The sequence below is a fragment of the Bos grunniens genome, chromosome 23 (genome assembly GCF_055505025.1).
Source record: "Bos grunniens cultivar Pamir isolate PY7600 chromosome 23, Bosgru_T2T1.0, whole genome shotgun sequence".
Lineage (NCBI taxonomy): Eukaryota > Metazoa > Chordata > Mammalia > Artiodactyla > Bovidae > Bos > Bos grunniens.
The window spans coordinates 42,646,159-42,656,603 of record NC_141187.1 but is presented as its reverse complement, the minus strand read 5'-3'; positions in this window follow the sequence as shown (position 1 = coordinate 42,656,603).

The window sequence follows — 10,445 nt, the reverse complement described above, 5'->3', positions numbered from 1 at the left end:
AGGAGTGAGACACTACTGAAGTAATCTAAGTGACAGTAGTGTGACAGAGATGTCACAACTTTGTAACCATATCAGATCTTGGCACCCTGGGAATAGGCAGAGGCCAGTTCTGGGTCTGCTGGCTCGGTCACTAGGACCCAAGGTCACCTGCAACCGTGGCCACATCATGAGCAGAAGCCTAGTAGCCATGACTGATCGGGCAAGGCAGCCTCCAGGGGCCCTACCAAAGCCTTTGGAGGGACCACAGCCCAGGAGGAGGAACCGGAAGAGGGAGCAACGACCTGGCATACAGAGGCCTGTGCGGACTTAGCAGAACCTTCTGTGGCCATTTTAACTGACTTCTGTGGCTACATGCTCGGGCAGAGGCTTCCACGGTGAGGCAATTCACAGGTACCAGATGAACTGTGGCCAGATACGTTGGGCAAACAGAAGCAATTGTCCAGATTATTATAGGAATTGTTCACTTTATACAGCTGACTAGAACCTGGGACCAGAACTTTGTACAATAGAAATAAGGTTTTCCTTCCAGGATTTTCTGAATTTGTGTCGCAATCAATTTCATTAACACAGAGCAAAGTCCCTCAACAGGGCAGATGTGAGAAGCAGCTGATGTGAATGGAAAATCACCCACAGTGTTGCCTAGTGGATATTGACAACACCAGTCCAGGGTAGGCCAAAGGTCTGTGTGTCCAGGCGAGGCGAGGTCAGGTGCTGAACACAAGGTCAGAGGAGTGCTGGACTTTAAGGGACCATGGCCGTCAGGAAGGATCATTTTTGTCCATTTCACAACTTGACCTTGGATCTAAAGGGTCTGGGTGTGGATGGCCCTAAAAAAACACTTGCATTTCCTTTGCTTTCAGGTAAAGGTAGACACCTTTATATGTATTCTGAGGCTGGGAAAAAACTGACCCTAACCATACAATTACATTTTTTTTTTCACCTTGTAGAATAAATGAATTTGATTAAACCACATGAAATTATCATCTGTGACCTTAACAGATTCATGTTACTCAAACTAATATTCCTATTCATCATCATGCTTAGTCAGTCATGTTTGACTCTTTGTGACCCCATGGACTGTAGCCCACAAGGCTCCTCTGTCCATGGGATTCTCCAGGCAAGAATACTGGAGTGGGTTGCTATGCCCTCCCCCAGGGGATCTTCCCAACCCAGGGATCGAACCCAGGTCTCCTGCATTGCAGGTGGTTTCTTTACCATCTGAGCCACCAGGGAAGTCAATATTCCTATTGAGTATTGTTTAAACATATTGGTATTACTTACTGCATCAATGAAAGAAACAGGAACTAGTAAATGTAAACACACCAGGTGCAATGGTCCCCAGCCTTTTGGACACCAGGAACTGGTCTCCAGAAAGACAATTTTTTCAGGGAGCAGGGTGGTGGGGATGTTTTCAGGATAATTCAAGCACATTACATTTATTATTATTACGTCAGCTCCACCTCAGATCACCAGGCACTGGATCCCAGAGGTTGGGGACCCCTGAGTTAGAGGATGTTTCTGACTCAAGGGAATTATTAGTAGAATGACCTTATAAGTTGTAATTTTAAAGTCAGACAAAGCCATACAAAGAATCTGTTCAGTCTAATGTTGTATGGTCCTAAAACATAAAAGACTGAAAGACTTCATCAATTTCCAAGATCTTTAAAATGACATTTCTTGTAATCGCATTAAATTTAAGGTGTAGAGTTAGGAGAATGACCCTTATTTGTCTTAAAGACTTAGCAACTTGAGTGGAAGCTGCAGGCTCTTAGGGTTGACAGAAGAACAGGTCATGTGCTTAACTTGAATCCAGGGGAGGGGCAGGTGATCACCCCCACCCCTCTTAAGGTACTATTGACAAAACAACTGTAAACAGGTTTAGGCACCTTACCTTGGTGTCACAAGAGAACTAGTCAGCCTTCCACCTAAATCTCTATTAGCAGATATCATCAGTTGCAACAAAACCGGCTGCTAGCAGCCTGAGGCCCTTTCATGTATGCTGACCAAAACGGCTACCTTTCAAAGAACTCTGGAGCTCACCCCAGAAGGTTTCGATTCTCTTTCAGCTGTTGCCTTCCAATGCCTGGAGGGCACACTCTATTATCATCGGCATCACTTCTATTCCAAGTATTTTTTATGCAAAAGTGTGGACTGCCAGGCCAACAATGGACTCTCAGCAACATAGCCTTATGGGCCAGGAGTGCATGTGTGCAAAGTCTTCTCCAACTCTTTGCAACCCCATGAACTAGCCCAACTAATTTGCCAGGCTCTTCTTCCATGGAATTTTCCAGGCAAGAATATTGGAGCAGGTTCCAATTTCCTACTCCAGGGGATCTTCCTGAGCCAGGAATTGAACCTGCGTCTCCTGCTTTGGCAGTCAGATTCTCTACCACTGAGGCACCTGGGAAGCCCACCAACCAGCCAGGAGCTATGACCACAAAGATTCTGGGGAAAGATTGTCTTGGCCCCAGTGAACTGAGACGGTGAAATTATCTTGACCATCCTCAAAGACAACAAGCATGTCATTGTGAGCTCTTTCTATGCCACTTTCAGAGACACTTGAATGACAAGCCCCAACCACATCCAATTTACCATCAAAACTAGATGAGGCTAGTATTCCAAAATATTCAAAAAAAAAAAAGAACAATCTGGACTTTGGTATAAATAGGCTTATTTATTTTATTTCAGTTGAGAAGATAAACTGACACACATGCTACCATTAAGGGGTTAACAAACCCTCCTAAATTTGTAATATGTGCTTAGAACATTTCTCAGTAATCTATGAGGTCCATACCAACTGGATCTAGAATGTCCTGCACATCAGCTATTGATTTTGAAATAGATGAGAAATAATTTCATTAAGGCTTTTTTTTTCATTATTCCTGTAGGGAAAAAAAGATGAGGCTGATTTATACAAATTTTGAAGATCATTTAAGACCTCAGAAAAGTCCTAGAGGATCTTCCACAGCTTTGTGGCAGCTTCAGATAAGAGGCAAAGTGGCTGAACAAAGACCACAACCAAACTTTGAAGGACTGGGTAAGAAGGCAGAAGGCATGATCTCAGGGCTGTTAGCATGAACAGGAAAATCAGCAAGCTGATACCAGTGGTGGGTGCACAAGTCTTGCTTACCGCTGTGGTTTGCTCCTCCCTACGTGGAGGATCTCGGAGAAGGCACTGGCAACCCACTCTGGTACTCTTGCCTGGAGAATCCCATGGATGGAGGAGCCTGGTGGGCTGCAGTCCATAGGGTCGCTAGGAGTCAGACATGACTGAGCGACTTCACTTTGACTTTTCGCTTTCATGCATTGGAGAAGGAAATGGCAATCCACTCCAGTGTTCTTGCCTGGAGAGTTCAGGATCTACTTATGCACATCCATGCATAAGTGCATGCCTGATTAAATATGCAGGGGGTCTCCCAGCATGTGCAGGGCCACTCAGAGACACTCTGTTCAGGGCTGGCTGCTTCTTAGAGAAGCCCATAGGTGTACAATCTGTATATCTATACACATGGCTCCTACTTCTTGGCTTCACTGGCCATCCTGCGAGGGTCAAAAGCCTGTGTTTTAGCATGGGTCAAGTTGATGGCTCTTTAAGGCCAAACTAGGAGTTCCGTGAGAGGTACCAGACCATTTCACTACAGCAAAAGCCCAGAGCCCCCCAAAATGTTCAATGTAGTTTTAGACTTACTTGTTTTACATGCATTCACTGACAAGGGAGCCTCTTGGCTCATTAGTTTTAAGTGCTCCAGCTAAATCATTTACATTTCACAGAAAATGTAATGTGTCATTTAAAATGTCACCAGAAAAAAGATATGCAAAAATACCACCACTGCTCTCTCTTTATTCTTTTTTTTTTTTTACTGAATTTAACAACTAGTTTCCTTTATTACCTTTCATTTTCTCTGCAATTGCCTAAAAAGTGAAGTCAAAGAAAATGTTTTTAAGGATCACTGGGTTAAATTTCAGACACACAAGGAAAACGTTGCCACCCGCTACCCTCAGAAACCACCCCCTTGTGTCTCTATGTAACACACAGTCAAATGTTCCAGTAGGATTGCTAAGGTGATGGCAGTCTTCTTCGGAAGAGCTGAGTCAGAGTCCCTGTCCCGGCTTCTCCATCTATGAACTCTGTGACCAGGTTACTAAGTTACTGAATCTGAACCCCAGTTTCCTGTTCGGTGAGATCCGGGCAGCCTCACAGGGTTGTTGTCTTAAATAACACATGGAACCCTCAGACAGAGCCAAGCATGGAGCAAGCACTGTGGCTGTAGCCTTGGGGTAGGAATACAAGCCAATACAAACTTGACAACCCAAGCCCCGCTCTGCAATCTTTAAGTAGCAAAGCAATATGGCTGCTCCCATGGAAGAAAGGGAGCAAGCTGAACGTGGTTACTCCCTTGCTGTATGGCAGGGAATATTCATTTCCTGCAGCTACACTCAGTGCTAAAGAAATCGCCTGCAATGCAGGAGATGTAGGTTCGATCCCTGGGTCAGGAAGATACCCTGAAGGAGGAAATGGCAACCCACTCCAGTATTCTTGCCTGGGAAATCCATGGACAGAGGAGCTTGATGGGCCGCAGTCCATGGGGTTGCAAAGAGTTGGACACAACTGAGCAACTAAACAACAACTGGATTGTAACAAAATGCCACAAACTGGGTGGCTTGAAATAAGAAGAATTTATTCTCTGCCATTCTGGAAGCTAGAAGTCTGAGTCTGAGGTATTGACAGGTTGCCTGCTTCTAGAGTCTCTGAGAGAGAATCTGTTCCATGCTTCTCTCCTACCTTCTGGAAGTGGCCGGCAATCCTCAGCATCCCTGAGGATGAAGACTGGTGCGTGTAGCAGCTGTCTGAATTTTGTTGTGATCAGCAATGACCCCAAAGCCTGTGGTAGTAACCCTTGCTGACATGTCTTAAAATATATGACATTTAAGGGACTTTACCTCCCCAAGTTCATCTTGGGCACTATTTTAATTGTAGTTAAGCTGATCTTAGGAGAAGGCAGTGGCACCCCACTCCAGTACTCTTGCCTGGAAAATCCCATGGATGGAGGAGCCTGGTGCGCTGCAGTCCATGGGGTCACTAAGAGTCGGACACAACTGAGCGACTTCACTTTCACTTTTCACTTTCATGCATTGGAGAAGGAAATGGCAACCCACTCCAGTGTTCTTGCCTGGAGAATCCCAGGGACGGGGGAACCTGGTGGGCTGCGGTCTATGGGGTTGCACAGAGTTGGACACGACTGAAGTGACTTAGCAGCAAGCTGATCTTACAGATAATCAAAGAAAGTAGACCATTACTGGCTTGTTGAATGTAATTGTCCAACTTTTCTTTGTAATTATGAAAGAAGAATGAAAGGCATACAGCACAGAATTCTCTGGAAGCAGCAGTGCACTTCTATTTCCCATATGTATCTTATTGGTGGTGGTTTGCCCCTAAGTTGCTTCAGTCGTGTCCGACTCTGTGCGACCCCATAGATGGCAGCCCGCCAGGCTCTGCCATCCCTGGGATTCTCCAGGCAAGAACACCAGAGTGGGTTGCCATTTCCTTCTCCAATGCATGAAAGTGAAATGTGAAAGTGAAGTCGCTCAGTCGTGTCCGACTCTTAGCGACCCCATGGACTGCAGCCTACCAGGCTCCTCCATCCATGGGATTTTCCAAGCAAGAGTACTGGAGTGGGGTGCCATTGCCTTCTCTGTTGGTGGTGGTTTAGTCGCTTCTATTTCCCATATGTATCTTTTTAGTGTCTTACTCTTACGCCCCCATGACCTGTAGCCCACCAGGTTCCTCTGTCCATAGGATTTCCCAGGCAAGAATACTGGAGTCAGTTACCATTGACTTCTCCAGGGAGTCTTCCCAAGACAGGGATCAAACCCAGGTCTCCTGCATTGCAGGCAGTCTCCTGCTTTATTGCAGATAAATTTTTTACTGACAGAGCCACCAGGGAAGCCCCATGTAGCTTTCTGGATTCTTTTAAATTGTTCAGAACTCTCAGGGGCAAAGTGAAAGTGAAAGTGAAAATCCCTCAGTCATGTCTGACTGTTTGTGACCCCATGGACTGTAGCCAGCCAGGCTCCTCTGTCCATGGAACTCTCCAGGCAAGAATGCTGGTATGGGTAGCCATTCCCTTCTCCAGGGGATCTTCCCCAGCACAGGGATGGACCCCAGGTCTCCTGCATTGCAGGCAGATTCTTTACCATCTGAGCCACCAGGGAAGTCCTAAGAGGGGCAACATCCACATCAAATCAGTTTGACCAAATGAAAGTGTAATGAATACTAATCTTTCAGCCCAGTTTGACAATAGTATCTGGTCTAAAGTATGAATATGAGGTCAGCCTACAAAGGATTAAAGCCAATATACAATCTTGCTTCACACATGAGACCATGTCCAACCAAAGACCAACAGGTTTTTAAAGCCTGGTAGGTTACAGATTTTACAGTAAATATAGTGCTGGAAAAGTCATAGCCAAAGCTGTGGTTCAGACTTGTTAATTAAGACAATAAGAAGTAAGAGTTGATTTTTGATGTTGTTGTACTGTCTTAGGCATCTTTTCACTGCAACCTCACATGGCAGAAGGCACAGGAACATCTCTGGCATCTCTTACAGACACTAATCCCATTCATGAGGGTTCCAACCTCATGACCTAAGCACCTTCCAGAGGCCCCATCTCCTACTACCATCACCATCTCCTAATACCATGGGGATTAAGATCTCAAAATAAGAATTTTGAAGGCACATAAACAGTCAGTCCATAACATGTCCCAAGCATATTCTAAGAAGTCACTTTGTTTTTCTAATGCTCAGAGATCTTTAAGAGAATATCAGTTTGGCTGACACATAAAGTGACGTATCTATATAGATTAGATCAAGAAAGGGCATTTTCATATCAGGAATAATATACTGGAAACCATGCTGTTGTTTTGTATAATAAAATTTACTCAAACAATGAAAGCAGGACTTTGATAAGAACAAATGATACAACATCTAAAAGCACAGAACTTCCCCGCTGGCTCAGCGGCAAATGCAGGAGGCGCAGATTTGATCCCTGGGTTGGGAAGATCCAATGGAGGATGGCATGGCAACCCACTCCAGTGGTCTTGCCTGGAGAAACCATAGACAGAGGAGCCTGTCAGGCTATATAGTCCATGGGGTTGCAAAGAGTTGAACATGACTGAAACAACTTAACACGTATACACTAAAAGCACAGACTATCTTGCCTTTTATAAACATCCTTCTAAGTTAGGAGACTTGATGCTGTTTTGTCAAAACTTAACTGCTCCTTCTTTTAGTCTAACATATTATTGAAATGTACAGCTTTATCCTAAAGTAGGACTGATTAAAATTTAACGTGTAGAAAAAGTATAAAGATTTTTAAAATAAGCATTTAAAAATCTAGGCGCTGAGAAGTTTCTGAGTCAGATATTTCACTACGGTTAGGGAGTTAAACAGTAGGCAATGAAGGGAAAACATTCCAAGGTAAGTTCTAGGTGATATCTTATTTCCTCATTGGTTTTAAGCAAACATGTGATGCATAAGGACGAGTTTTTTCCATTCATTTGTTTTCATCATGATAATATTTTCCATTATAGTGCAGGGAAGGGTGGACGAATGTCTTATTTTGGCAGGCCTAAAATGCCAAATAGTATCTACAGTCAAAACTTGTTGTGGTACAAGTACACAGATCATGGACACACAGTGTGTGGTCTCTTCTATTTTTATTTTGTGTTGTAAATGGAAAATAACAGACTAGACGGTCTGGCCTTTATCCCCACAGATGCTCTGCTATAGATGGCTGAGAAACGCATGGTAGATTTGTTACCTATGTTGTTGTTCGGTCACTAAGTCATCTCTGACTCTGTGATCCCAAGGACTGCAGCATGCCTGGTTCCTCTGTCCTCCACTATTTCCTGGAGTTTGTTCAGATTCATGACCATTGAGTTGGTGTTACTGTCTAACCATCTCATCCTTCCGCCCCCTTCTCCTTTCACCTTCAATCTTTCCCAGTATCAGAGGCTTTTCCAATGAGTCGGCTCTTCACATCAGGTGGCTAAATAAAGTATTGGAGCTTCAGGCTCAGCAACAGTCCTTCCAATGAATATTCAGGGTTGATTTCCTTTAGGATTGACTGGTTTGATCTCCTTGCTGTCCAAGGGACTCTCAAGAGTCTTCCCCAGAAGACAATTTGAAAGCATCAAATATGTTACCTAGGGGTTAGCATCTTTCTGGTGTTCAGTATTTCCCTTTGCCATGGCCCTGGGTCTCTGAATCTGATGACACTGTGATCCTATTCCAACTGGTGGATGCTGGGAGTGTCCCAACTAGAGGTTTTGTGAATTGCCACAGCAGATGGTAAATGGCTCAGTCTTCCCCAACAGGGACTGAGTTTATCGCTGGCAAATTGAAAACAGAGATCGATGAGATAATCACTGACAAGGAACTTCCTCCTCATTCCAGCCACTGTTTATTCCAGCATCTGTAAGCATTCATTTCCTTCAGCAGACTGGGAATTACTGGTTATGGGCGGCAGCAGTAACGATAGAAGAACTTTGTTGACTCCTTTGGATCCCTTAAGGAAATCCAATGAGAGAAAACTCCTATTGTGCCCTTAATCAGTGCTCGTTCTTCCTAAAGAAGCAAAAAAATTCATGCTAATTTCTGCCTTATTGCTGCTTCTAGATGAACATCAAGTTGATTAGGTATTTTTTGTTGTTGCTTAGTTGCTTAGTCGTGTCCGACTCTTTTTGACCCCACGGACTGTAGCCCACTGGGCTCCTCTGTCCATGGGTTTTCCAGGCAAGAATTCTGGAGTGGGTTGCCATTTCCTTCTCCATGATTGGATTATAACAATTTTTTGTTGGAAAGATACTAGCCTGAGCTGATAGGATAGGAGGAGAAATGGGATTGATCCTAACATGAAACCAGAGGTTTGTTTCAAAACACACCGAACCTTTGTAATAAAAGGCTCATTTTCTGGGATTTCTCTGGTGATCCAGTGGCTAACACACTGCACTCCCAATGCAGGGGCACGGGTTCAATTCCTGGTCAGGGAGATGGATTTCACATGCCAGAACCGAAGATCCCACATGCTTCAGTGAAGATGGAGGATCCTTCGAGCCACAGCTAAGATCCAGCACAGTCAAATACATAAGTAAATAGATTTTTTTTTTTAAAAAAAGAAGACTCATTTTCTCATTTACAGGTGAAGCTAGAAATAGGTTCACATTCTGCTACACTGCTAAGGTTGTGCTCAAAGAGGGGGCTTGTACTCACCAGGTACAAGGGAAACACAAGCAAACTTTGAATGCCACCAGCCATTAGGTCCCCAGCAAGGAGTGGACTAGAGATTCTGTTTCCCACTGCTTGTAGGGGGGCACTGAGCATGCAAGGGGGTGAGAGAGGGAAATATCACTGCAGGCACATCTCAGGGGACACACAGCTCTCCTGCAACAGACCCTAGCTGTGGCTCTGACTGGGTAACTGCTGTGTCACATTGGTCTTCCCCAGAGAGAGGGGGCCACCAGTTTCTGTTTATGGAGTCATTGAGCATCCCCAAGCACAAGCAACCAGTTTTTAAGAATATATTGCAATATGCCACTAACATCCTTTAAGCTTTAACATAGCATTTGCAAGTAAATTAAAACTACCATTCTAAATTCAAGTGGCCTGGACCAGCTGTTTATGTTAGGGTCACAGGCTTCAGCTATCTCAGGAAAGTCAGCCAACTAAAGGAGGGAAGGAAGTCTGTTGCAAATTGGTATTTGAGAAAAATACAGATTTCCCCCACCAGAGTTCCAGGAGTCTTCTGCCAAAATGCAGCCTTTACATCCGCGTCGTCTGAATTTCAGTGGACATTTGGAGAGTGCCCGTTTCCATGGCAAATCCAAGGAACATATAGTTTCCCCAACTGTTTACTCTTTGAGTACAACCTAAAAATGGCAGTACAGAAGAAAGCCTGACCCACTTATGTAAGAGGCATAAGTTCACCTTCTGATGAAAGCTACAGTACTTTAGAACTTCCTATGCTATTGTATACACAGTAGATAATTAATGTTTGAATTCCTTTCCATAGAGACTAAAGGAAGCCGTAGAATATCCTGGAGAAAATTCTAGGAGTAGAAGCCAAGAGTTCTTCTGCTGGCCCCCAAATTTGTCGTGTGATCTTAGGCAAATGGCTTTAAATCTCTGGACCCAGTCTGCACGGTGAAAATTATGTCTGGGCCTCTAAGATCAGACTTAGTGCTAAAACTAGGAATGTCTGGTTGTGCTATAGCCTAGAAAAACCGTTCAGCATTCATTTTCAAGTCTTATATCTAGAAATACACTTTCCAAGTTTCCTTTACTTGCTGAATCAATATTTGCATAGGAGAACTTCCACAATAATATTTCAGAGATAGTCACCCTATGAAAAATTGCAGAACTCTTGTTTCTTCACATTTCATTTTTGTG